The sequence below is a fragment of the Hemiscyllium ocellatum genome, chromosome 24 (assembly GCF_020745735.1).
Source record: "Hemiscyllium ocellatum isolate sHemOce1 chromosome 24, sHemOce1.pat.X.cur, whole genome shotgun sequence".
Classification (NCBI taxonomy): Eukaryota; Metazoa; Chordata; class Chondrichthyes; order Orectolobiformes; family Hemiscylliidae; genus Hemiscyllium; species Hemiscyllium ocellatum.
Window position 1 is genome coordinate 46,622,596 of NC_083424.1, and position 8,760 is coordinate 46,631,355.

Genomic DNA, 8,760 nt, shown 5'->3' on the forward strand with positions numbered 1-8,760 from the left:
ACTGTCACTGAGAACACACACACCACTAGTAAGAGAGAAAACAGTGCACTGTCAATGGCAACACACACACAAATAGGAACAACTGAAACACTGCACTGTCACTGACAACACACACACAACTAGGAATCGCTGAAACAGTGCACTGTCACTGAGAACACACACACAACAAAGAACTGCCGAAACAGTGCACTGTCACTGACAACACACACACAACTAGGAACTGCTGAAACAGCGCAATGTCACTGACAACACACACACAACTAGGAACTGCTGAAACAGCGCAATGTCACTGAGAACACACACACAACTAGGAACTCCGGAAACTGTGCACTGTCACTGACAACATACACATAACAAGGAACTGCTGAAACAGTGCACTGTCACTGAGAACACACACACAACTTGGAACAGCTGAAACAGTGCACTGATAATGACAACAAAAATACAACTAGGAACTGCTGAAACTGTGCACTGTCACTGAGAACACATACACAACTACGAACTGATGGAACAGTGCACTGTCACTGAGTACACACACACAACTAGGAACTGCTGAAACTGTGCAATGTCACTGACAACTCACACACAACTAGGAACTGCTGAAACAGCGCACTGACAATGACAACAAAAATACAACTAGGAACTGCTGAAACAGTGCACTGTCACTGAGAACACACACACAACAAGGAACTGCTGAAACAGTGCACTCTCACTGAGAGCACACACACAACTAGGAACTCCTGAAACTGTGCACTGTCACTGACAACATACACACAACAAGGAACTGCTGAAACAGCTCACTGTCACTGAGTACACACACACAACTAGGAACTGCTGAAACTGTGCAATGTCACTGACAACACACACACAACTAGGAACTGCTGAAACAGTGCACTGTCACTGAGAACACACACACAACTAGGAACTCCTGAAACTGTGCACTGTCACTGACAACATACACACAACAAGGAACTGCTGAAACAGCGCACTGTCACTGAGTACACACACACAACTAGGAACTGCTGAAACTGTGCAATGTCACTGACAACTCACACACAACTAGGAACTGCTGCAACAGCGCACTGACAATGACAACAAAAATACAACTAGGAACTGCTGAAACAGTGCACTGTCACTGAGAACACACACACAACAAGGAACTGCTGAAACAGTGCACTGTCACTGAGAACACACACACAACTAGGAACTCCTGAAACTGTGCACTGTCACTGACAACATAAACACAACAAGGAACTGCTGAAACAGTGCACTGTCACTGAGAACACACACACAACTAGGAACTGCTGAAACTGTGCACTGTCACTGACAACTCACACAACTAGGAACTGCTGAAACAGCGCACTGTCACTGAGTACACACACACAACTAGGAATTGCTGAAATAGTGCACTGTCACTGTGAACACACACACAACTAGGAACTGCTGAAACTGTGCACTCTCACTGACAACACACACACAACTAGGAACTGCTGCAACAGCACACTGTCACTGGGAACACACACACAACTAGGAACTGCTGAAACAGCGCACTGTCACTGAGTACACACACACAACTAGGAACTGCTGCAACAGCGCACTGACAATGACAACAAAAATACAACTAGGAACTGCTGAAACAGTGCACTGTCACTGAGAACACACACACAACTAGGAACTGCTAAAACAGTGCACTGTCACTGAGAACACATACACAACTACGAACTGATGGAACAGTGCACTGTCACTGCGAACACGCACACACACACACACACGCACACACACACAAAAACACACACCGAGGAACTGCTGAAACAGTGCACTGTCACTGAGAACACACACACAACAAGGAACTCCTGAAACAGCTCAATGTCACTGTGAATACACACACAACGAGGAACTGCTGAAACAGTGCACTGTCACTGAGAACACACACACAACTAGGAACTGCTAAAACAGTGCACTGTCACTGAGAACACATACACAACTACGAACTGATGGAACAGTGCACTGTCACTGCGAACACGCACACACACACACACGCACACACACACAAAAACACTCACCGAGGAACTGCTGAAACAGTGCACTGTCACTGAGAACACACACACAACTAGGAACTGCTGAAACAGCTCAATGTCACTGAGAATACACACACAACGAGGAACTGCTGAAACATTGCACTGTCACTGAAAACACACACACAACAAGGAACTCCTGAAACTGCACTGTCACTGAGAACACACACACAACTAGGAACTGCTGCAACAGCGCACTGTCACTGAGAACACACACACAACTTGGAACAGCTGAAACAGTGCACTGATAATGACAACAAAAATACAACTAGGAACTGCTGAAACAGTGCACTGTCACTGAGAACACATACACAACTACGAACTGATGGAACAGTGCACTGTCACTGCGAACACGCACACACACACACACACACACACACCGCACACACACACAAAAACACACACCAATGAACTGCTGAAACAGCGCACTGTCCCTGAGAACACACACACAACTAGGAACTGCTGAAACTGTGCGCTGTCACTGACAGCTCACGCGCAACTAGGAACTGCTGTAGCAGCGCACTGTCACTGAGAACACACACACAACTAGCAACTGCTGAAACAGTGCACTCTCACTGAGAACACACACACAACTAGAACTGCTGAAACTATGCACTGTCACTGAGAACACACACACAACTAGGAACTGCTGAAACAGTGCACTGTCACTGACAACACACACACAACTAGGAACTGCTGAAACAGCGCAATGTCACTGACAACACACACACAACTAGGAACTGCTGAAACAGCGCAATGTCACTGAGAACACACACACAACTAGGAACTCCTGAAACTGTGCACTGTCACTGAGAACACATACACAACTACGAACTGATGGAACAGTGCACTGTCACTGCGAACACGCACACACACCGCACACACACACAAAAACACACACCGATGAACTGCTGAAACAGCGCACTGTCCCTGAGAACACACACACAACTAGGAACTGCTGAAACTGTGCACTGTCACTGACAACTCACGCGCAACTAGGAACTGCTGTAACAGCGCACTGTCACTGAGAACACACACACAACTAGCAACTGCTGAAACAGTGCACTCTCACTGAGAACACACACACAACTAGAACTGCTGAAACTATGCACTGTCAATGACAACACACACACAACTAGGAACAGCTGAAACAGTGCACTGTCACTGAGAACACACACACAACTAGGAACTGCTGAAACAGTGCACTGTCACTGCGAACACACACACGCACACACACAGACACACACACACAGACACACACACACAGACACACACACACACACACAACTAGGAAGGGAGGAAACAGTGCACTGTCACTGAGAACACACACACAACTAGGAACTGCTGAAACAGTGCACTGTCACTGAGAACACACACACAACTAGGAACTGCTGAAATAGTGCACTATCACTGAGAACACACACACAACTAGGAACTGGTGAAACAGCGAACTGTCACTGAGAACACACACACAACTAGGAACTGCTGAAATAGTGCACTATCACTGAGAACACACACACAACTAGGAACTGGTGAAACAGCGAACTGTCACTGACAACACACACACAACTAAGAACTGCTGAAACAGTGCACTGTCACTGAGAACAAACACACAATTAGGAACTGCTGAAAATCGCACTGTCACTGAGAACCCACACACAACTAGTAAGAGAGAAAACAGTGCACTGTCAATGGCAACACACACACAAATAGGAACGACTGAAACAGTGCACTGTCACTGACAACACACATAACTTGGAATTGCTGAAACAGTGCATTTTCACTGAGAACACACGCACACAACTAGGAACTGCTGAAACAGTGCACTGTCATTGAGAACACACACACAACTAGGAATCGCTGAAACAGTGCACTGTCACTGAGAACACACACACAACAAAGAACTGCCGAAACAGTGCACTGTCACTGAGAACCCACACACAACTAGTAAGAGAGAAAACTGTGCACTGTCAATGGCAACACACACACAAATAGGAACGACTGAAACACTGCACAGTCACTGACAACACACACAACTAGGAACTGGTGAAACAGCGAACTGTCACTGACAACACACACACAACTAAGAACTGCTGAAACAGTGCACTGTCACTGAGAACAAACACACAATTCGGAACTGCTGAAAATCGCACTGTCACTGAGAACCCACACACAACTAGTAAGAGAGAAAACAGTGCACTGTCAATGGCAACACACACACAAAAAGGAACGACTGAAACACTGCACAGTCACTGACAACACACATAACTTGGAATTGCTGAAACAGTGCACTGTCACTGAGAACACACACACAACTAGGAACTGCTGAAACAGCGCACTGTCACTGAGTACACACAAACAAATAAGAACTGCTAAAACAGTGCACTGTCACTGAGAACACACACACAACTAGGAATTGCTGAAACAGTCTACTGTCACTGAGAACACACACACGACTAGGAACTGCTGAAACAGTGCACTGACAATGACAACAAAAATACAACTATGAACTGCTGAAACACTGCACTGTCACTGAGAACACACACACAACAAGGAACTGCTGAAACAGTGCACTATCACTGAGAACACACACACAACTAGTAAGAGAGAAAACAGTGCACTGTCAATGGCAACACACACACAAATAGGAATGACTGAAACACTGCACTGTCACTGACAACACACATAACTTGGAATTGCTGAAACAGTGCATTGTCACTGAGAACACACACACACACAACTGGGAACTGCTGAAACAGCGCACTGTCACTGAGAACACACACACAACTTGGAATCGCTGAAACAGTGCACTGTCACTGAGAACACACACATAACAAAGAACTGCCGAAACAGTGCACTGTCACTGAGAACACACACACAACAAAGAACAGCCGAAACAGCGCACTGTCACTGAGAACACACAAACAACTAAGAACTGCTGAAACAGTGCACTGTCACTGAGAACACACACACAACAAGGAACTGCTGAAACAGTGCACTGTCACTGAGAACACACACACAACTAGGAACTCCTGAAACTGTGCACTGTCACTGACAACATACACACAACAAGGAACTGCTGAAACAGTGCACTGTCACTGAGAACACTCACACAACTAGGAACTGCTGGAACTGTGCACTGTCACTGACAACTCACACACAACTAGGAACTGCTGAAACAGCGCACTGTCATTGAGTACACACACACACAACTAGGAATTGCTGAAATAGTGCACTGTCACTGTGAACACACACACAACTAGGAACTGCTGAAACTGTGCACTCTCACTGACAACACACACACAACTAGGAACTGCTGCAACAGCACACTGTCACTGGGAACACACACACAACTAGGAACTGCTGAAACAGCGCACTGTCACTGAGTACACACACACAACTAGAAACTGCTGAAACTGTGCAATGTCACTGACAACTCACACACAACTAGGAACTGCTGCAACAGCGCACTGACAATGACAACAAAAATACAGCTAGGAACTGCTGAAACAGTGCACTGTCACTGAGAACACACACACAACTAGGAACTGCTAAAACAGTGCACTGTCACTGAGAACACATACACAACTACGAAGTAATGGAACAGTGCACTGTCACTGCGAACACGCACACACACACACACACACACACAAAAACACACACCGAGGAACTGCTGAAACAGCGCACTGTCACTGAGAACACACACACAACTAGGAACTGCTGAAACAGCGCAATGTCACTGAGAATACACACACAACGAGGAACTGCTGGAACAGTGCACTGTCACTGAGAACACACACACAACAAGGAACTGCTGAAACAGTGCACTGTCACTGACAACACACAAACAACTAGGAACTCCTGAAACTGCACTGTCACTGACAACACACACACAACTCGGAACTGCTGCAACAGCGCACTGTCACTGAGAACACACACACAACTTGGAACAGCTGAAACAGTGCACTGATAATGACAACAAAAATACAACTAGGAACTGCTGAAACAGTGCACTGTCACTGAGAACACATACACAACTACGAACTGATGGAACAGTGCACTGTCACTGCGAACACACACACACACACACACACACACACGCACACACACACAAAAACACACACCGATGAACTGCTGAAACAGCGCACTGTCGCTGACAACACACACACAACTAGGAATTGCTGAAACAGTGCACTGTCAGTGAGTACACACACACAACTAGGAACTGCTGAAACAGCGCACTGTCACTGACAACTCACACCCAATTAGGAACTGCTGAAACAGTGCACTGTCACGAGAACACACGCACAACTAGGAACTGCTAAAACAGTGCACTGTCACTGAGAACATACACACAACTACGAACTGCTGAAACAGTGCACTGTCACTGAGATCACACACACAACTAGGAACTGCTGAAACAGTGCACTGTCACTGAGAACACACACACAACTAGGAACTGCTGAAACAGTGCACTGTCACTGCGAACACACACACGCACACGCACACGCACAGACACACACACACAGACACACACACACAGACACACACAGACACACACACACAGACACACACACACACACACACACACACACACAACTAGGAACTGCTGAAACAGTGCACTGTCACTGAGAACACACACACAAGGAACTGCTGAAATAGTCCACTATCACTGAGAACACACACACAACTAGGAACTGGTGAAACAGCGCACTGTCACTGACAACACACACACAACTAAGAACTGCTTAAACAGTGCACTGTCACTGAGAACAAACACACAATTAGGAACTGCTGAAACAGTGCACTGTCACTGAGAACACACACACAACTAGGAACTGCTAAAACAGTGCACTGTCACTGAGAACATATACACAACTACGAACTGCTGAAACAGTGCACTGTCACTGAGAACACACACACAACTAGGAACTGCTGAAACAGTGCACTGTCACTGAGAACACACACACAACTAGGAACTGCTGAAACAGCGCACTGACAATGATTACAAAAATACAACTAGGAACTGCTGAAACAGTGCACTGTCACTGAGAACACACACACAACAAGGAACTGCTGAAACAGTGCACTCTCACTGAGAACACACACACAACTAGGAACTCCTGAAACTGTGCACTGTCACTGACAACATACACACAACAAGGAACTGCTGAAACAGCTCACTGTCACTGAGTACACACACACAACTAGGAACTGCTGAAACTGTGCAATGTCACTGACAACACACACACAACAAGGAACTGCTGAAACAGTGCACTGTCACTGAGAACACACACACAACTAGGAACTCCTGAAACTGTGCACTGTCACTGCGAACACACACACGCACACGCACACGCACAGACACACACACACAGACACACACACACAGACACACACAGACACACACACACAGACACACACACACACACACACACACACACAACTAGGAACTGCTGAAACAGTGCACTGTCACTGAGAACACACACACAAGGAACTGCTGAAATAGTCCACTATCACTGAGAACACACACACAACTAGGAACTGGTGAAACAGCGCACTGTCACTGACAACACACACACAACTAAGAACTGCTTAAACAGTGCACTGTCACTGAGAACAAACACACAATTAGGAACTGCTGAAACAGTGCACTGTCACTGAGAACACACACACAACTAGGAACTGCTAAAACAGTGCACTGTCACTGAGAACATATACACAACTACGAACTGCTGAAACAGTGCACTGTCACTGAGAACACACACACAACTAGGAACTGCTGAAACAGTGCACTGTCACTGAGAACACACACACAACTAGGAACTGCTGAAACAGTGCACTGTTACTGCGAACACACACACGCACACGCACAGACACACACACACACAGACACACACAGACACACACACACAGACACACACACACACACACACACACACACACACAACTAGGAACTGCTGAAACAGTGCACTGTCACTGCGAACCCACACACCACTCGTAAGAGAGAAAACAGTGCACTGTCAATGGCAACACACACACAAATAGGAACGACTGAAACACTGCACTGTCACTGACAACACACATAACTTGGAATTGCTGAAACAGTGCACTGTCACTGAGAACACACACACAACTAGGAACTGCTGAAACAGCGCACTGTCACTGATTACACACAAACAAATAAGAACTGCTAAAACAGTGCACTGTCACTGAGAACACACACACAACTAGGAATTGCTGAAACAGTCTACTGTCACTGAGAACACACACACGACTAGGAACTGCTGAAACAGTGCACTGACAATGACAACAAAAATACAACTATGAACTGCTGAAACACTGCACTGTCACTGAGAACACACACACAACAAGGAACTGCCGAAACAGTGCACTATCACTGAGAACACACACACAACTAGTAAGAGAGAAAACAGTGCACTGTCAATGGCAACACACACACAAATAGGAACGACTGAAACACTGCACTGTCACTGACAACACACATAACTTGGAATTGCTGAAACAGTGCATTGTCACTGAGAACACACACACACACAACTGGGAACTGCTGAAACAGCGCACTGTCACTGAGAACACACACACAACTTGGAATCGCTGAAACAGTGCACTGTCACTGAGAACACACACATAACAAAGAACTGCCGAAACAGTGCACTGTCAC